Raw genomic sequence first — 20301 nt, 5'->3', positions numbered from 1 at the left:
TGCATTAAAGAAGGGGTGCACCGGTCCTGGAGATACTGCAATACCAGGTCAATGCGTGGAGTGGACAGAGCAAGCTCTTTTTCCATCTCCCTGTTCTAAAAATCCATTTAATATATGGTCCCCAGATAGGGGACGTATCAGATATTAAACTGATAAGAACAGATACTACACTTGATCTTAGCCAAAAGGCCAAGAAGCGATAACCAGAATTGGTTTCCGACTACGGTGCCACCCAAGGATTCTGAAAAGTCCATTTGTGGAGATGGCCACCTGGACTCCCGTTAAGAAGACATGCTGTCAACCTCTAGAACCCTCACATGCCTGCACTTTTCGGCTTGCTGCTGCTGCAATCCACGCGTTTTAGATCTGCATAACTCCACCTCTTTTAGCACAGTACCCTCAACCCCCGGCTGTTCCCACCCGCCTCAACACCGTTGGAAGGGAGGAGAACCAATTAAGGCGGGGGGGGGGGGTGGAACGAGCAGCTGTCTACCCTTAGCAGGAGGGTTGCTGATTAATTACCTCTCCTGCTGCTGCTGCTGCTGCTGGCTGTCCAGCAGCAGACTGAAGGTGGCTGCTGCTGTGCGCAGGTATATAAAGGCTCAGAGCCTATTATGACACGCGCAGCCAGCGTTCCATAGCCACATTCCGTCTACTGCAGGCGGGATACCTGGATGGCTGAATGTCACTGAGAAGCTCACAGAGACCGCCATAAGCAACAGTTTAAAAGAATGCCACAGACTAATCAACCAAACTTTTTGGGTTGGTTTCTCTTTTATAGTCTGCAGGCATTAAATGAAAGAAGTCAGTGTTCCAGCAGAGGGAGACAACGTTTCAGAAAAGGCATTGTAGCAAACCAAAAAAGAAATTTTAAGCGCAGCAGAGTAACCAGCTCACATACCTGTTAGCTCAGGTGAGTTTAAAAGGCTGCTGTTGATAACAAGGGCATTTGCTAAATAGATGGTGTGTGTGCAACAATATACTGAAAGGTCAATTATATTGTGCAGCTTATCTCACCACCTGTAGTTATTTAGGTGAAAGCTCCAAAATGCTTGCCTAATATGTCTGTTTATCCAAAAGGAAGTATAGAGGGAGAGCTAGATAGATAGCATTGCATTACATTACATGGCAATGCAATGCACAGTTGCTGAAGTTGAACCAAAATGAGCTTGTCATCTGGCTTCTGCAACTTTTAACATGAAAAATCCAATGAGGAGAAGAAAAGCAAAGCCAAAGAGTCCATCCCAAAATCCGACAAACAAGCCAAATGAACAAAAAGCATTGAATTCAATTCTTTCTGATTTTAGAAACTGCATTAAAGAAGGGGTGCACCGGTCCTGGAGATACTGCAATACCAGGTCAATGCGTGGAGTGGACAGAGCAAGCTCTTTTTCCATCTCCCTGTTCTAAAAATCCATTTAATATATGGTCCCCAGATAGGGGACGTATCAGATATTAAACTGATAAGAACAGATACTACACTTGATCTTAGCCAAAAGGCCGAGAAGCGATAACCAGAATTGGTTTCCGACTACGGTGCCACCCAAGGATTCTGAAAAGTCCATTTGTGGAGATGGCCACCTGGACTCCCGTTAAGAAGACATGCTGTCAACCTCTAGATCCCTCACATGCCTGCACTTTTCGGCTTGCTGCTGCTGCAATCCACGCGTTTTAGATCTGCATAACTCCACCTCTTTTAGCACAGTACCCTCAACCCCCGGCTGTTCCCACCCGCCTCAACACCGTTGGAAGGGAGGAGAACCAATTAAGGCGGGGGGGGGGGTGGAACGAGCAGCTGTCTACCCTTAGCAGGAGGGTTGCTGATTAATTACCTCTCCTGCTGCTGCTGCTGCTGCTGGCTGTCCAGCAGCAGACTGAAGGTGGCTGCTGCTGTGCGCAGGTATATAAAGGCTCAGAGCCTATTATGACACGCGCAGCCAGCGTTCCATTGCCACATTCCGTCTACTGCAGGCGGGATACCTGGATGGCTGAATGTCACTGAGAAGCTCACAGAGACCGCCATAAGCAACAGTTTAAAAGAATGCCACAGACTAATCAACCAAACTTTTTGGGTTGGTTTCTCTTTTATAGTCTGCAGGCATTAAATGAAAGAAGTCAGTGTTCCAGCAGAGGGAGACAACGTTTCAGAAAAGGCATTGTAGCAAACCAAAAAAGAAATTTTAAGCGCAGCAGAGTAACCAGCTCACATACCTGTTAGCTCAGGTGAGTTTAAAAGGCTGCTGTTGATAACAAGGGCATTTGCTAAATAGATGGTGTGTGTGCAACAATATACTGAAAGGTCAATTATATTGTGCAGCTTATCTCACCACCTGTAGTTATTTAGGTGAAAGCTCCAAAATGCTTGCCTAATATGTCTGTTTATCCAAAAGGAAGTATAGAGGGAGAGCTAGATAGATAGCATTGCATTACATTACATGGCAATGCAATGCACAGTTGCTGAAGTTGAACCAAAATGAGCTTGTCATCTGGCTTCTGCAACTTTTAACATGAAAAATCCAATGAGGAGAAGAAAAGCAAAGCCAAAGAGTCCATCCCAAAATCCGACAAACAAGCCAAATGAACAAAAAGCATTGAATTCAATTCTTTCTGATTTTAGAAACTGCATTAAAGAAGGGGTGCACCGGTCCTGGAGATACTGCAATACCAGGTCAATGCGTGGAGTGGACAGAGCAAGCTCTTTTTCCATCTCCCTGTTCTAAAAATCCATTTAATATATGGTCCCCAGATAGGAGACGTATCAGATATTAAACTGATAAGAACAGATTTTTTTTTTTTTTTTTTTTTTTAACCAAATCAGATAGGCCGGAGCATAAGCTCAATCAAATCGACTTACAAAAGCCTTTCATTGACACTTAGCCTTTCATCACACTTGGTATATAATCAAAAATAAAACCAAACCTTATCATCAGGTACATTATACACTACTAATTAAACTTTACCAAAAACCTCCACTTTTTAAACTTCCAGATCCCTTCAGCATCTATAATACTTCCACGTTCCTGATCCCAGAGGTATATTACATACATACGTGACAGAATCAATCTCAAACATTCATTAACTGACATTTTCTTCCTTTTAAAAACTAACAAATTCCTCGCATCCCACAAACTTTCAATTACACACACCACCAACAACCATAAAATCCTATCCTTAATTCTACTACATGCACCCATCCCAAACATAGCAAGTTTCCAATTAACATACTTTACACCCACCAATTCCTTGCAAAGTCCCCCTATACCCTTCCATACATCATATGCAAAATCACAATCCCATACCATATGTCTAACATGCTCTCTCAAACCACATCCATCCCTCAGGCATACCTCAGATTTAACTAAATCCCTCTTCTTTTGCACATCTCTAACAGGCAAAATGTCATGCAATATCATCCAAGCGATATCTCTCTGTCTGTTAGTCACACCATCTATACTTAATTTTCTCCACATCTCGGTTACTTCCTCCCCTCTCAACCCATTGATATTACATACCACTTCACGCTCACGCACCATCCTAATGACTTTCTTCTTTTGCCTAAAATCACTCATGTTAACGGACAACAAATCATACTTCCTTACAAATTTCTCAACACAACCATACCATACAGGACACTTAAAAGCAACAGGCACTCTAGCATCCCTTTTGACCCACTTTAAGCCATAAAGCATCCATCCAGCCGAATACTTCATCATATAAGCACACTTATTACTTTTCCCTAGAACCACCACCACCATTTTCACGTAACTAATCCCTAAAAAGAAATCAATATTTGGAAAATCCAAACCACCATTTACACATAACTTATAGACATATTCCCGTTTCAATTTCTCCATGCGACTTCCCCAAAGAAAATTAAAGATGAATTTCTCAGTTTTCCTAATTTTCTTAAAAGCAGCAGGATATACATTCTCAACAAACAACAAAATAGGCAAAATAACCGCCTTAATAATCAGAACTTTCCCAGTCAGAGTTAATTCTCTCATTCGCCAAAAATTCAACTTGCGCACCACTCTCACCCCACAATCTTCCCAACTCTCATTTCCTTTCAAATCATCATTAAACTTAATCCCAAGCACCTTTATTGCACCATCCTCACACCTCACACCATCCATCCGTACATTCCTCTCACCAAAACATTTAAAGGAACTCTTAGTCCAATTGACCTTAAAAGCTGAGACACTACAAAACAAACTTAATATCAACCTTGCCCTACTCATCGCAGCCATATTCCCACTCACAATCACTACATCATCCATGTAACCTAGAATTCTCACATCCTTTCCATTACTCCCAGGAATCATCACACCTCTCATAACCTTATCCTTCCTAACCATACACATCAACACTTCAATCACACTAATAAACAAAAAAGGGGACATAGGGCACCCCTGACGCACTCCTGATTTAATTCTCACTTTCTCACTCAACCACCCATTCACCAAAAATTCACTTGAAACATTACAATACAAACTCCTAACACAGTTTACAAAATTCCTGGAATAACCCATCTTAGACAAAACATTAAACATAAAGCTATGTGACACACGGTCAAAAGCTTTTTCAAAATCAACCGAAAACAACAAACATTTCTGCTTACGACTCATACAATCCCCAATCACATCACGCAACAACACCAAATTTTCAGTCATACTTCTCCCAGGCACTGCACACACTTGATCTTCATCCACCACACCGCCAATCACTTCCCGCATCCGGCTAGCCAACAATTTACTAAACACCTTATAGTCTGCATTCAAAAGGGTGATTGGCCTCCAATTCCCCAAATCCTTTTTATCACCTTTCTTATGAACCAAAACCACCACCCCATCTCTCATAGATTCACTCAACATATTCTCCGTGAACATATATTGGCACACCTCCAATAAGTCATTTCCCATCGTGTCCCATTCCTTAACATATAACTCCACGGGCAGTCCATCCTTCCCAGGTGTTTTATTCTTACTTGCAGACATCACAACTTTTTTTAACTTCACCCAACACAATTACATCATCCAATATTTCACGTTCATCCTCACCCAAACAACCTTCTAAACACCCCAAAGCATCAGTCAACATCCTATCATCAACCCATTTTTCCCCATACAACTCCTTATAAAACAACACCACCTCCTGCATCACATCCTTCCCACTCACACACACCCCATCACCATTCACCACCTCATCCATATCCACTTTCTTCCCAAAAACTTTTTTGAAAAAAAACCTTGTGCATTTCTCATTTTTCTCCAAATGTTCAATCTTAGAACGGTAAATAATTTCTTTCCCTTTACCCTCAATATATTTCTTAATCTCTTCTTTCACTTGACACATCAAAACATCCACATCCACTCCAATCATCCTTAACTTCCTCAGCCACTCCAGTCTAGAGCTTAAATCATTAAATTTTGCTCTATTCATTGCTGCTTTCCTCCTGCCCCTTTTTCTAAAGAAAAAACCAATCTCACTCTTCATCCAGTCCCACCACTCAAGCACATTCCTGAAATCACTTTTTTTATCCCTCCACCTAACATACATTCGCCTAAAATCACGCATGATCCTATTATCTTCCAGCAAACGCACATTAAGTTTCCACACGCCACCACCATATACAAAGGAAATCTTACCTTCTAGACGTGCCCTCAAACACACATGGTCAGAGAAGGGAACATCTTCCTGCTGGAAATTCCTACAAATAACATTTTGTGAAGAAAAGAAGATACGGTCTATTCTAGACTCTATGCCTCCCCTGTCGGCCTTATAGGTCGCAAGAGGTGGATTACCTAAAAAAACTTCCGCAGCATCCTGTAAGGAAAAATCCGCCACAAGACTCTTGAGTCTTTTACCTGTAACATCCATCTTATCCCCCTCCGTCACACAATTGAAATCTCCAACAAAAATTATTGGCATTTTGCCAGATAAAAAAAAACATAATTTCTCAAAAATTTCCAGCCTCTCCCCTTTATCTATTGGTGCATACATATTTACCACCCTAACCCTCCACCCCCTACAATTTAACTCACATATTACACACCTCCCCGCCTCCACCACCATGTAACTTTCTATCTTAACACTATAACCCTTCACCAAAACACCTACCCCACAATTTTTATTACATACAGAACCAGACCGCACACTTTGACCTAAAGGCCATGCATTTTCACTTAAGGGATCGGAGATCCCACACTCCTGGACACAGTATACGTCCGCATCCAAGTTGCTCAAGTAGTCCAAAATTGCCACTCTTCTCGACTCAGATTTAATCAGCCGAACATTTAGTGACAAGATGCTGAGAGCAACTTGGGCACCCATCTATTAATTTGATGTGGCAGGTCACGACAACATGCCCACCTGTACATCATCCTAACCCTTCTGGGGGTAGGACGCTGGACGTGCAGATATCGTAGTTTGTGCCTTCCCCCAAAAAAGACACATCTTGGGGATCGGATGCAGTAGGGTACACCCGGGCTGGACTCACACTGCAATCACTTAAAGGGGAAAAGGATGGTTCAGTTTTCTTCTTTTTCTTCACTGAAGCGCCTCCATCTTCATCTGAACTATAATCCCGCCGCTGGGGGTCAAAGTCCCCCTGACCTCCCTCCTCCTCAAGGTCAGAAACGACATCGCTCCAGGCCACATGCGGTGTTCTGGTCAGATCAGACTCCTCTTCCCCCTGCAATGTAACCATCATGTCTGGAATTTCAGCCTCCAGATCCTCCACCGGGGCCACTTCCATGCCTGTACGATCATCAGTTATCGTCTCAGACTCACTGACATCTGAAGCCACAGACGCGGCCCTCTGCACCGGTGGCTCAGGTGCCAGCTCCATATTTCCTCTTACATTCACACGAACCAGTTCTGGAAAAGCAACCCGAGCCTCCTCCTCATCCAGGAAAGCCAGAGTAGATATCGGAGCAGTCGGAGTTGGAGCAGTCGGAGTTGTAGCTGTGGGTGCAGGAGATTCATTTCTTCTCCTTCCCCTTCCCGCTGCCCCCGCATATGAACCAGGATGGAATATACAGTCTCTGAAGGCATGCCCCTTCTCTCCGCAGAGGTTACAGACTATTTCATTTTTGCAATTATTGGAAGAATGACCCACCTCATTGCACTTCCTGCAAATAATCTGTCTGATGTCGCATGCTTCCTGAGTATGGCCATACCTCCTACAATGACGACAAAACCTGGGCGCATTGGGGAAGAACAGGTAACCCCGCTCACTCCCAATGGAAAAATTTGATGGAGGATAATGTATACCCCCTGGTTCATCAGGACTTTCCCGGAACTTGACCATGAAACGATATTTACCGGTCCATAGTTCCTCCTCATTCATGACTTTTACTGCCACCTTGGTAATATAGCAGTGCCTATTTAGAAAGGCATAAATCAAAGCCAAGTCCACATGTGGGTTGTACATGAAAACAGTCAGAGGTACCTCTTTGGAGCAATACAAGATGACAAAAGTCAGCCCATCCAAATATTGATTGTCCAGATTCTTTTTCAAACAATCATAGAAATTGTTGCAAACAGCCATAGAAGTAAATACAAGATTATACTTGCTTTTGAATTGCTGGAGGCACAAGATTTCTTCCTTCTTCACTTCAAGGAGTCCAAACAAAATCTCCTTCACCACGAAGCTGAGGGTAAAGATTCCTTCTTTGCCTTCTTCCACATCAATCTGGATTCCAAACTTCACTCGAGCCTCACCGGGCCCAGCGTATCGAATGCGTCCCATTATCGCTAGTCGTGTCTACTGGCCAACTCCTTATAGCAGCAAGTGGCTTAAGCCATAAAATGGCGATGCCACAGGGCCAAGAGTTAACGCACAGACAGCCAAATGACTAGACCCATTACAGATCTGAGCCAAAAGGCCGAGAAGCGATAACCAGAATTGGTTTCCGACTACGGTGCCACCCAAGGATTCTGAAAAGTCCATTTGTGGAGATGGCCACCTGGACTCCCGTTAAGAAGACATGCTGTCAACCTCTAGATCCCTCACATGCCTGCACTTTTCGGCTTGCTGCTGCTGCAATCCACGCGTTTTAGATCTGCATAACTCCACCTCTTTTAGCACAGTACCCTCAACCCCCGGCTGTTCCCACCCGCCTCAACACCGTTGGAAGGGAGGAGAACCAATTAAGGCGGGGGGGGGTGGGGTGGAACGAGCAGCTGTCTACCCTTAGCAGGAGGGTTGCTGATTAATTACCTCTCCTGCTGCTGCTGCTGCTGCTGGCTGTCCAGCAGCAGACTGAAGGTGGCTGCTGCTGTGCGCAGGTATATAAAGGCTCAGAGCCTATTATGACACACGCAGCCAGCGTTCCATTGCCACATTCCGTCTACTGCAGGCGGGATACCTGAATGGCTGAATGTCACTGAGAAGCTCACAGAGACCGCCATAAGCAACAGTTTAAAAGAATGCCACAGACTAATCAACCAAACTTTTTGGGTTGGTTTCTCTTTTATAGTCTGCAGGCATTAAATGAAAGAAGTCAGTGTTCCAGCAGAGGGAGACAACGTTTCAGAAAAGGCATTGTAGCAAACCAAAAAAGAAATTTTAAGCGCAGCAGAGTAACCAGCTCACATACCTCTTAGCTCAGGTGAGTTTAAAAGGCTGCTGTTGATAACAAGGGCATTTGCTAAATAGATGGTGTGTGTGCAACAATATACTGAAAGGTCAATTATATTGTGCAGCTTATCTCACCACCTGTAGTTATTTAGATGAAAGCTCCAAAATGCTTGCCTAATATGTCTGTTTATCCAAAAGGAAGTATAGCGGGAGAGCTAGATAGATAGCATTGCATTACATTACATGGCAATGCAATGCACAGTTGCTGAAGTTGAACCAAAATGAGCTTGTCATCTGGCTTCTGCAACTTTTAACATGAAAAATCCAATGAGGAGAAGAAAAGCAAAGCCAAAGAGTCCATCCCAAAATCCGACAAACAAGCCAAATGAACAAAAAGCATTGAATTCAATTCTTTCTGATTTTAGAAACTGCATTAAAGAAGGGGTGCACCGGTCCTGGAGATACTGCAATACCAGGTCAATGCGTGGAGTGGACAGAGCAAGCTCTTTTTCCATCTCCCTGTTCTAAAAATCCATTTAATATATGGTCCCCAGATAGGGGACGTATCAGATATTAAACTGATAAGAACAGATACTACACTTGATCTTAGCCAAAAGGCCGAGAAGCGATAACCAGAATTGGTTTCCGACTACGGTGCCACCCAAGGATTCTGAAAAGTCCATTTGTGGAGATGGCCACCTGGACTCCCGTTAAGAAGACATGCTGTCAACCTCTAGATCCCTCACATGCCTGCACTTTTCGGCTTGCTGCTGCTGCAATCCACGCGTTTTAGATCTGCATAACTCCACCTCTTTTAGCACAGTACCCTCAACCCCCGGCTGTTCCCACCCGCCTCAACACCGTTGGAAGGGAGGAGAACCAATTAAGGCGGGGGGGGGGGGGTGGAACGAGCAGCTGTCTACCCTTAGCAGGAGGGTTGCTGATTAATTACCTCTCCTGCTGCTGCTGCTGCTGCTGGCTGTCCAGCAGCAGACTGAAGGTGGCTGCTGCTGTGCGCAGGTATATAAAGGCTCAGAGCCTATTATGACACGCGCAGCCAGCGTTCCATTGCCACATTCCGTCTACTGCAGGCGGGATACCTGGATGGCTGAATGTCACTGAGAAGCTCACAGAGACCGCCATAAGCAACAGTTTAAAAGAATGCCACAGACTAATCAACCAAACTTTTTGGGTTGGTTTCTCTTTTATAGTCTGCAGGCATTAAATGAAAGAAGTCAGTGTTCCAGCAGAGGGAGACAACGTTTCAGAAAAGGCATTGTAGCAAACCAAAAAAGAAATTTTAAGCGCAGCAGAGTAACCAGCTCACATACCTGTTAGCTCAGGTGAGTTTAAAAGGCTGCTGTTGATAACAAGGGCATTTGCTAAATAGATGGTGTGTGTGCAACAATATACTGAAAGGTCAATTATATTGTGCAGCTTATCTCACCACCTGTAGTTATTTAGGTGAAAGCTCCAAAATGCTTGCCTAATATGTCTGTTTATCCAAAAGGAAGTATAGAGGGAGAGCTAGATAGATAGCATTGCATTACATTACATGGCAATGCAATGCACAGTTGCTGAAGTTGAACCAAAATGAGCTTGTCATCTGGCTTCTGCAACTTTTAACATGAAAAATCCAATGAGGAGAAGAAAAGCAAAGCCAAAGAGTCCATCCCAAAATCCGACAAACAAGACAAATGAACAAAAAGCATTGAATTCAATTCTTTCTGATTTTAGAAACTGCATTAAAGAAGGGGTGCACCGGTCCTGGAGATACTGCAATACCAGGTCAATGCGTGGAGTGGACAGAGCAAGCTCTTTTTCCATCTCCCTGTTCTAAAAATCCATTTAATATATGGTCCCCAGATAGGGGACGTATCAGATATTAAACTGATAAGAACAGATACTACACTTGATCTTAGCCAAAAGGCCGAGAAGCGATAACCAGAATTGGTTTCCGACTACGGTGCCACCCAAGGATTCTGAAAAGTCCATTTGTGGAGATGGCCACCTGGACTCCCGTTAAGAAGACATGCTGTCAACCTCTAGATCCCTCACATGCCTGCACTTTTCGGCTTGCTGCTGCTGCAATCCACGCGTTTTAGATCTGCATAACTCCACCTCTTTTAGCACAGTACCCTCAACCCCCGGCTGTTCCCACCCGCCTCAACACCGTTGGAAGGGAGGAGAACCAATTAAGGCGGGGGGGGGGGTGGAACGAGCAGCTGTCTACCCTTAGCAGGAGGGTTGCTGATTAATTACCTCTCCTGCTGCTGCTGCTGCTGCTGGCTGTCCAGCAGCAGACTGAGGGTGGCTGCTGCTGTGCGCAGGTATATAATGGCTCAGAGCCTATTATGACACGCGCAGCCAGCGTTCCATTGCCACATTCCGTCTACTGCAGGCGGGATACCTGGATGGCTGAATGTCACTGAGAAGCTCACAGAGACCGCCATAAGCAACAGTTTAAAAGAATGCCACAGACTAATCAACCAAACTTTTTGGGTTGGTTTCTCTTTTATAGTCTGCAGGCATTAAATGAAAGAAGTCAGTGTTCCAGCAGAGGGAGACAACGTTTCAGAAAAGGCATTGTAGCAAACCAAAAAAGAAATTTTAAGCGCAGCAGAGTAACCAGCTCACATACCTGTTAGCTCAGGTGAGTTTAAAAGGCTGCTGTTGATAACAAGGGCATTTGCTAAATAGATGGTGTGTGTGCAACAATATACTGAAAGGTCAATTATATTGTGCAGCTTATCTCACCACCTGTAGTTATTTAGGTGAAAGCTCCAAAATGCTTGCCTAATATGTCTGTTTATCCAAAAGGAAGTATAGAGGGAGAGCTAGATAGATAGCATTGCATTACATTACATGGCAATGCAATGCACAGTTGCTGAAGTTGAACCAAAATGAGCTTGTCATCTGGCTTCTGCAACTTTTAACATGAAAAATCCAATGAGGAGAAGAAAAGCAAAGCCAAAGAGTCCATCCCAAAATCCGACAAACAAGCCAAATGAACAAAAAGCATTGAATTCAATTCTTTCTGATTTTAGAAACTGCATTAAAGAAGGGGTGCACCGGTCCTGGAGATACTGCAATACCAGGTCAATGCGTGGAGTGGACAGAGCAAGCTCTTTTTCCATCTCCCTGTTCTAAAAATCCATTTAATATATGGTCCCCAGATAGGGGACGTATCAGATATTAAACTGATAAGAACAGATACTACACTTGATCTTAGCCAAAAGGCCGAGAAGCGATAACCAGAATTGGTTTCCGACTACGGTGCCACCCAAGGATTCTGAAAAGTCCATTTGTGGAGATGGCCACCTGGACTCCCGTTAAGAAGACATGCTGTCAACCTCTAGATCCCTCACATGCCTGCACTTTTCGGCTTGCTGCTGCTGCAATCCACGCGTTTTAGATCTGCATAACTCCACCTCTTTTAGCACAGTACCCTCAACCCCCGGCTGTTCCCACCCGCCTCAACACCGTTGGAAGGGAGGAGAACCAATTAAGGCGGGGGGGGGGGTGGAACGAGCAGCTGTCTACCCTTAGCAGGAGGGTTGCTGATTAATTACCTCTCCTGCTGCTGCTGCTGCTGCTGGCTGTCCAGCAGCAGACTGAAGGTGGCTGCTGCTGTGCGCAGGTATATAAAGGCTCAGAGCCTATTATGACACGCGCAGCCAGCGTTCCATTGCCACATTCCGTCTACTGCAGGCGGGATACCTGGATGGCTGAATGTCACTGAGAAGCTCACAGAGACCGCCATAAGCAACAGTTTAAAAGAATGCCACAGACTAATCAACCAAACTTTTTGGGTTGGTTTCTCTTTTATAGTCTGCAGGCATTAAATGAAAGAAGTCAGTGTTCCAGCAGAGGGAGACAACGTTTCAGAAAAGGCATTGTAGCAAACCAAAAAAGAAATTTTAAGCGCAGCAGAGTAACCAGCTCACATACCTGTTAGCTCAGGTGAGTTTAAAAGGCTGCTGTTGATAACAAGGGCATTTGCTAAATAGATGGTGTGTGTGCAACAATATACTGAAAGGTCAATTATATTGTGCAGCTTATCTCACCACCTGTAGTTATTTAGGTGAAAGCTCCAAAATGCTTGCCTAATATGTCTGTTTATCCAAAAGGAAGTATAGAGGGAGAGCTAGATAGATAGCATTGCATTACATTACATGGCAATGCAATGCACAGTTGCTGAAGTTGAACCAAAATGAGCTTGTCATCTGGCTTCTGCAACTTTTAACATGAAAAATCCAATGAGGAGAAGAAAAGCAAAGCCAAAGAGTCCATCCCAAAATCCGACAAACAAGCCAAATGAACAAAAAGCATTGAATTCAATTCTTTCTGATTTTAGAAACTGCATTAAAGAAGGGGTGCACCGGTCCTGGAGATACTGCAATACCAGGTCAATGCGTGGAGTGGACAGAGCAAGCTCTTTTTCCATCTCCCTGTTCTAAAAATCCATTTAATATATGGTCCCCAGATAGGGGACGTATCAGATATTAAACTGATAAGAACAGATACTACACTTGATCTTAGCCAAAAGGCCGAGAAGCGATAACCAGAATTGGTTTCCGACTACGGTGCCACCCAAGGATTCTGAAAAGTCCATTTGTGGAGATGGCCACCTGGACTCCCGTTAAGAAGACATGCTGTCAACCTCTAGATCCCTCACATGCCTGCACTTTTCGGCTTGCTGCTGCTGCAATCCACGCGTTTTAGATCTGCATAACTCCACCTCTTTTAGCACAGTACCCTCAACCCCCGGCTGTTCCCACCCGCCTCAACACCGTTGGAAGGGAGGAGAACCAATTAAGGCGGGGGGGGGGGGGGGGTGGAACGAGCAGCTGTCTACCCTTAGCAGGAGGGTTGCTGATTAATTACCTCTCCTGCTGCTGCTGCTGCTGCTGGCTGTCCAGCAGCAGACTGAAGGTGGCTGCTGCTGTGCGCAGGTATATAAAGGCTCAGAGCCTATTATGACACGCGCAGCCAGCGTTCCATTGCCACATTCCGTCTACTGCAGGCGGGATACCTGGATGGCTGAATGTCACTGAGAAGCTCACAGAGACCGCCATAAGCAACAGTTTAAAAGAATGCCACAGACTAATCAACCAAACTTTTTGGGTTGGTTTCTCTTTTATAGTCTGCAGGCATTAAATGAAAGAAGTCAGTGTTCCAGCAGAGGGAGACAACGTTTCAGAAAAGGCATTGTAGCAAACCAAAAAAGAAATTTTAAGCGCAGCAGAGTAACCAGCTCACATACCTGTTAGCTCAGGTGAGTTTAAAAGGCTGCTGTTGATAACAAGGGCATTTGCTAAATAGATGGTGTGTGTGCAACAATATTCTGAAAGGTCAATTATATTGTGCAGCTTATCTCACCACCTGTAGTTATTTAGGTGAAAGCTCCAAAATGCTTGCCTAATATGTCTGTTTATCCAAAAGGAAGTATAGAGGGAGAGCTAGATAGATAGCATTGCATTACATTACATGGCAATGCAATGCACAGTTGCTGAAGTTGAACCAAAATGAGCTTGTCATCTGGCTTCTGCAACTTTTAACATGAAAAATCCAATGAGGAGAAGAAAAGCAAAGCCAAAGAGTCCATCCCAAAATCCGACAAACAAGCCAAATGAACAAAAAGCATTGAATTCAATTCTTTCTGATTTTAGAAACTGCATTAAAGAAGGGGTGCACCGGTCCTGGAGATACTGCAATACCAGGTCAATGCGTGGAGTGGACAGAGCAAGCTCTTTTTCCATCTCCCTGTTCTAAAAATCCATTTAATATATGGTCCCCAGATGGGGGACGTATCAGATATTAAACTGATAAGAACAGATACTACACTTGATCTTAGCCAAAAGGCCGAGAAGCGATAACCAGAATTGGTTTCCGACTACGGTGCCACCCAAGGATTCTGAAAAGTCCATTTGTGGAGATGGCCACCTGGACTCCCGTTAAGAAGACATGCTGTCAACCTCTAGATCCCTCACATGCCTGCACTTTTCGGCTTGCTGCTGCTGCAATCCACGCGTTTTAGATCTGCATAACTCCACCTCTTTTAGCACAGTACCCTCAACCCACGGCTGTTCCCACCCGCCTCAACACCGTTGGAAGGGAGGAGAACCAATTAAGGCGGGGGGGGGGGGTGGAACAAGCAGCTGTCTACCCTTAGCAGGAGGGTTGCTGATTAATTACCTCTCCTGCTGCTGCTGCTGCTGCTGGCTGTCCAGCAGCAGACTGAAGGTGGCTGCTGCTGTGCGCAGGTATATAAAGGCTCAGAGCCTATTATGACACGCGCAGCCAGCGTTCCATTGCCACATTCCGTCTACTGCAGGCGGGATACCTGGATGGCTGAATGTCACTGAGAAGCTCACAGAGACCGCCATAAGCAACAGTTTAAAAGAATGCCACAGACTAATCAACCAAACTTTTTGGGTTGGTTTCTCTTTTATAGTCTGCAGGCATTAAATGAAAGAAGTCAGTGTTCCAGCAGAGGGAGACAACGTTTCAGAAAAGGCATTGTAGCAAACCAAAAAAGAAATTTTAAGCGCAGCAGAGTAACCAGCTCACATACCTGTTAGCTCAGGTGAGTTTAAAAGGCTGCTGTTGATAACAAGGGCATTTGCTAAATAGATGGTGTGTGTGCAACAATATACTGAAAGGTCAATTATATTGTGCAGCTTATCTCACCACCTGTAGTTATTTAGGTGAAAGCTCCAAAATGCTTGCCTAATATGTCTGTTTATCCAAAAGGAAGTATAGAGGGAGAGCTAGATAGATAGCATTGCATTACATTACATGGCAATGCAATGCACAGTTGCTGAAGTTGAACCAAAATGAGCTTGTCATCTGGCTTCTGCAACTTTTAACATGAAAAATCCAATGAGGAGAAGAAAAGCAAAGCCAAAGAGTCCATCCCAAAATCCGACAAACAAGCCAAATGAAAAAAAAGCATTGAATTCAATTCTTTCTGATTTTAGAAACTGCATTAAAGAAGGGGTGCACCGGTCCTGGAGATACTGCAATACCAGGTCAATGCGTGGAGTGGACAGAGCAAGCTCTTTTTCCATCTCCCTGTTCTAAAAATCCATTTAATATATGGTCCCCAGATAGGGGACGTATCAGATATTAAACTGATAAGAACAGATACTACACTTGATCTTAGCCAAAAGGCCGAGAAGCGATAACCAGAATTGGTTTCCGACTACGGTGCCACCCAAGGATTCTGAAAAGTCCATTTGTGGAGATGGCCACCTGGACTCCCGTTAAGAAGACATGCTGTCAACCTCTAGATCCCTCACATGCCTGCACTTTTCGGCTTGCTGCTGCTGCAATCCACACGTTTTAGATCTGCATAACTCCACCTCTTTTAGCACAGTACCCTCAACCCCCGGCTGTTCCCATCCGCCTCAACACCGTTGGAAGGGAGGAGAACCAATTAAGGCGGGGGGGGGTTGGAACGAGCAGCTGTCTACCCTTAGCAGGAGGGTTGCTGATTAATTACCTCTCCTGCTGCTGCTGCTGCTGGCTGTCCAGCAGCAGACTGAAGGTGGCTGCTGCTGTGCGCAGGTATATAAAGGCTCAGAGCCTATTATGACATGCGCAGCCAGCGTTCCATTGCCACATTCCGTCTACTGCAGGCGGGATACCTGGATGGCTGAATGTCACTGAGAAGCTCACAGAGACCGCCATAAGCAACAGTTTAAAAGAATGCCACAGACTAATCAACCAAACTTTTTGGGTTGGTTTCTCTTTTATAGTCTGCAGGCATTAAATGAAAGAAGTCAGTGTTCCAGCAGAGGGAGACAACGTTTCAGAAAAGGCATTGTAGCAAACCAAAAAAGAAATTTTAAGCGCAGCAGAGTAACCAGCTCACATACCTGTTAGCTCAGGTGAGTTTAAAAGGCTGCTGTTGATAACAAGGACATTTGCTAAATAGATGGTGTGTGTGCAACAATATACTGAAAGGTCAATTATATTGTGCAGCTTATCTCACCACCTGTAGTTATTTAGGTGAAAGCTCCAAAATGCTTGCCTAATATGTCTGTTTATCCAAAAGGAAGTATAGAGGGAGAGCTAGATAGATAGCATTGCATTACATTACATGGCAATGCAATGCACAGTTGCTGAAGTTGAACCAAAATGAGCTTGTCATCTGGCTTCTGCAACTTTTAACATGAAAAATCCAATGAGGAGAAGAAAAGCAAAGCCAAAGAGTCCATCCCAAAATCCGACAAACAAGCCAAATGAACAAAAAGCATTGAATTCAATTCTTTCTGATTTTAGAAACTGCATTAAAGAAGGGGTGCACCGGTCCTGGAGATACTGCAATACCAGGTCAATGCGTGGAGTGGACAGAGCAAGCTCTTTTTCCATCTCCCTGTTCTAAAAATCCATTTAATATATGGTCCCCAGATAGGGGACGTATCAGATATTAAACTGATAAGAACAGATACTACACTTGATCTTAGCCAAAAGGCCGAGAAGCGATAACCAGAATTGGTTTCCGACTACGGTGCCACCCAAGGATTCTGAAAAGTCCATTTGTGGAGATGGCCACCTGGACTCCCGTTAAGAAGACATGCTGTCAACCTCTAGATCCCTCACATGCCTGCACTTTTCGGCTTGCTGCTGCTGCAATCCACGCGTTTTAGATCTGCATAACTCCACCTCTTTTAGCACAGTACCCTCAACCCCCGGCTGTTCCCACCCGCCTCAACACCGTTGGAAGGGAGGAGAACCAATTAAGGCGGGGGGGGGTGGAACGAGCAGCTGTCTACCCTTAGCAGGAGGGTTGCTGATTAATTACCTCTCCTGCTGCTGCTGCTGCTGCTGGCTGTCCAGCAGCAGACTGAAGGTGGCTGCTGCTGTGCGCAGGTATATAAAGGCTCAGAGCCTATTATGACACGCGCAGCCAGCGTTCCATTGCCACATTCCGTCTACTGCAGGCGGGATACCTGGATGGCTGAATGTCACTGAGAAGCTCACAGAGACCGCCATAAGCAACAGTTTAAAAGAATGCCACAGACTAATCAACCAAACTTTTTGGGTTGGTTTCTCTTTTATAGTCTGCAGGCATTAAATGAAAGAAGTCAGTGTTCCAGCAGAGGGAGACAACGTTTCAGAAAAGGCATTGTAGCAAACCAAAAAAGAAATTTTAAGCGCAGCAGAGTAACCAGCTCACATACCTGTTAGCTCAGGTGAGTTTAAAAGGCTGCTGTTGATAACAAGGGCATTTGCTAAATAGATGGTGTGTGTGCAACAATATACTGAAAGGTCAATTATATTGTGCAGCTTATCTCACCACCTGTAGTTATTTAGGTGAAAGCTCCAAAATGCTTGCCTAATATGTCTGTTTATCCAAAAGGAAGTATAGAGGGAGAGCTAGATAGATAGCATTGCATTACATTACATGGCAATGCAATGCACAGTTGCTGAAGTTGAACCAAAATGAGCTTGTCATCTGGCTTCTGCAACTTTTAACATGAAAAATCCAATGAGGAGAAGAAAAGCAAAGCCAAAGAGTCCATCCCAAAATCCGACAAACAAGCCAAATGAACAAAAAGCATTGAATTCAATTCTTTCTGATTTTAGAAACTGCATTAAAGAAGGGGTGCACCGGTCCTGGAGATACTGCAATACCAGGTCAATGCGTGGAGTGGACAGAGCAAGCTCTTTTTCCATCTCCCTGTTCTAAAAATCCATTTAATATATGGTCCCCAGATAGGGGACGTATCAGATATTAAACTGATAAGAACAGATACTACACTTGATCTTAGCCAAAAGGCCGAGAAGCGATAACCAGAATTGGTTTCCGACTACGGTGCCACCCAAGGATTCTGAAAAGTCCATTTGTGGAGATGGCCACCTGGACTCCCGTTAAGAAGACATGCTGTCAACCTCTAGATCCCTCACATGCCTGCACTTTTCGGCTTGCTGCTGCTGCAATCCACGCGTTTTAGATCTGCATAACTCCACCTCTTTTAGCACAGTACCCTCAACCCCCGGCTGTTCCCACCCGCCTCAACACCGTTGGAAGGCAGGAGAACCAATTAAGGCGGGGGGGGGGTGGGACGAGCAGCTGTCTACCCTTAGCAGGAGGGTTGCTGATTAATTACCTCTCCTGCTGCTGCTGCTGCTGCTGGCTGTCCAGCAGCAGACTGAAGGTGGCTGCTGCTGTGCGCAGGAATATAAAGACTCAGAGCCTATTATGACACGCGCAGCCAGCGTTCCATTGCCACATTCCGTCTACTGCAGGCGGGATACCTGGATGGCTGAATGTCACTGAGAAGCTCACAGAGACCGCCATAAGCAACAGTTTAAAAGAATGCCACAGACTAATCAACCAAACTTTTTGGGTTGGTTTCTCTTTTATAGTCTGCAGGCATTAAATGTAAGAAGTCAGTGTTCCAGCAGAGGGAGAAAACGTTTCAGAAAAGGCATTGTAGCAAACCAAAAAAGAAATTTTAAGCGCAGCAGAGTAACCAGCTCACATACCTGTTAGCTCAGGTGAGTTTAAAAGGCTGCTGTTGATAACAAGGGCATTTGCTAAATAGATGGTGTGTGTGCAACAATATACTGAAAGGTCAATTATATTGTGCAGCTTATCTCACCACCTGTAGTTATTTAGGTGAAAGCTCCAAAATGCTTGCCTAATATGTCTGTTTATCCAAAAGGAAGTATAGAGGGAGAGCTAGATAGATAGCATTGCATTACATTACATGGCAATGCAATGCACAGTTGCTGAAGTTGAACCAAAATGAGCTTGTCATCTGGCTTCTGCAACTTTTAACATGAAAAATCCAATGAGGAGAAGAAAAGCAAAGCCAAAGAGTCCATCCCAAAATCCGACAAACAAGCCAAATGAACAAAAAGCATTGAATTCAATTCTTTCTGATTTTAGAAACTGCATTAAAGAAGGGGTGCACCGGTCCTGGAGATACTGCAATACCAGGTCAATGCGTGGAGTGGACAGAGCAAGCTCTTTTTCCATCTCCCTGTTCTAAAAATCCATTTAATATATGGTCCCCAGATAGGGGACGTATCAGATATTAAACTGATAAGAACAGATACTACACTTGATCTTAGCCAAAAGGCCGAGAAGCGATAACCAGAATTGGTTTCCGACTACGGTGCCACCCAAGGATTCTGAAAAGTCCATTTGTGGAGATGGCCACGTGGACTCCCGTTAAGAAGACATGCTGTCAACCTCTAGATCCCTCACATGCCTGCACTTTTCGGCTTGCTGCTGCTGCAATCCACGCGTTTTAGATCTGCATAACTCCACCTCTTTTAGCACAGTACCCTCAACCCCCGGCTGTTCCCACCCGCCTCAACACCGTTGGAAGGGAGGAGAACCAATTAAGGCGGGGGGGGGGGGGGTGGAACGAGCAGCTGTCTACCCTTAGCAGGAGGGTTGCTGATTAATTACCTCTCCTGCTGCTGCTGCTGCTGGCTGTCCAGCAGCAGACTGAAGGTGGCTGCTGCTGTGCGCAGGTATATAAAGGCTCAGAGCCTATTATGACACGCGCAGCCAGCGTTCCATTGCCACATTCCGTCTACTGCAGGCGGGATACCTGGATGGCTGAATGTCACTGAGAAGCTCACAGAGACCGCCATAAGCAACAGTTTAAAAGAATGCCACAGACAAATCAACCAAACTTTTTGGGTTGGTTTCTCTTTTATAGTCTGCAGGCATTAAATGAAAGAAGTCAGTG

General features: G+C 44.7%; 12 non-coding genes across 12 annotated transcripts; all 12 read right to left on the bottom strand.

Moving 5' to 3' along the window:
* Nucleotides 1–10: 10 nt before the first annotated feature.
* On the bottom strand, nt 11–201 carry LOC141181446 (U2 spliceosomal RNA). Its single transcript, XR_012257022.1, has one exon. It is a non-coding gene; the product is annotated as a U2 spliceosomal RNA (small nuclear RNA).
* A 1120-nt stretch (nt 202–1321) lies between these two features.
* LOC141182498 (U2 spliceosomal RNA) lies at nt 1322–1512 on the bottom strand. Its single transcript, XR_012257858.1, has one exon. It is a non-coding gene; the product is annotated as a U2 spliceosomal RNA (small nuclear RNA).
* Nucleotides 1513–2631: 1119 nt separating this feature from the next.
* Nucleotides 2632–2820, bottom strand: LOC141182052 (U2 spliceosomal RNA). The gene has a single exon (XR_012257542.1). It is a non-coding gene; the product is annotated as a U2 spliceosomal RNA (small nuclear RNA).
* A 6200-nt stretch (nt 2821–9020) lies between these two features.
* LOC141182497 (U2 spliceosomal RNA) lies at nt 9021–9211 on the bottom strand. The gene has a single exon (XR_012257857.1). It is a non-coding gene; the product is annotated as a U2 spliceosomal RNA (small nuclear RNA).
* Nucleotides 9212–10332: 1121 nt separating this feature from the next.
* LOC141182496 (U2 spliceosomal RNA) lies at nt 10333–10523 on the bottom strand. The gene has a single exon (XR_012257856.1). It is a non-coding gene; the product is annotated as a U2 spliceosomal RNA (small nuclear RNA).
* Nucleotides 10524–11642: 1119 nt separating this feature from the next.
* Nucleotides 11643–11833, bottom strand: LOC141182495 (U2 spliceosomal RNA). Its single transcript, XR_012257855.1, has one exon. It is a non-coding gene; the product is annotated as a U2 spliceosomal RNA (small nuclear RNA).
* Nucleotides 11834–12952: 1119 nt separating this feature from the next.
* On the bottom strand, nt 12953–13143 carry LOC141182494 (U2 spliceosomal RNA). Its single transcript, XR_012257854.1, has one exon. It is a non-coding gene; the product is annotated as a U2 spliceosomal RNA (small nuclear RNA).
* A 1124-nt stretch (nt 13144–14267) lies between these two features.
* Nucleotides 14268–14458, bottom strand: LOC141181539 (U2 spliceosomal RNA). The gene has a single exon (XR_012257106.1). It is a non-coding gene; the product is annotated as a U2 spliceosomal RNA (small nuclear RNA).
* A 1120-nt stretch (nt 14459–15578) lies between these two features.
* LOC141182492 (U2 spliceosomal RNA) lies at nt 15579–15769 on the bottom strand. Its single transcript, XR_012257853.1, has one exon. It is a non-coding gene; the product is annotated as a U2 spliceosomal RNA (small nuclear RNA).
* Nucleotides 15770–16884: 1115 nt separating this feature from the next.
* Nucleotides 16885–17075, bottom strand: LOC141182490 (U2 spliceosomal RNA). The gene has a single exon (XR_012257851.1). It is a non-coding gene; the product is annotated as a U2 spliceosomal RNA (small nuclear RNA).
* Nucleotides 17076–18192: 1117 nt separating this feature from the next.
* LOC141182489 (U2 spliceosomal RNA) lies at nt 18193–18383 on the bottom strand. The gene has a single exon (XR_012257850.1). It is a non-coding gene; the product is annotated as a U2 spliceosomal RNA (small nuclear RNA).
* A 1118-nt stretch (nt 18384–19501) lies between these two features.
* Nucleotides 19502–19692, bottom strand: LOC141182488 (U2 spliceosomal RNA). Its single transcript, XR_012257849.1, has one exon. It is a non-coding gene; the product is annotated as a U2 spliceosomal RNA (small nuclear RNA).
* Between the last annotated feature and the right edge of the window lie 609 nt (nt 19693–20301).

The sequence above is a fragment of the Phyllobates terribilis genome, unplaced genomic scaffold (genome assembly GCF_046119375.1).
Source record: "Phyllobates terribilis strain yellow unplaced genomic scaffold, ASM4611937v1 Scaffold_34__1_contigs__length_13252353, whole genome shotgun sequence".
Classification (NCBI taxonomy): Eukaryota; Metazoa; Chordata; class Amphibia; order Anura; family Dendrobatidae; genus Phyllobates; species Phyllobates terribilis.
Note: the sequence above shows the minus strand (reverse complement) of the source record. Positions and strands in the feature narration are given on the sequence as shown.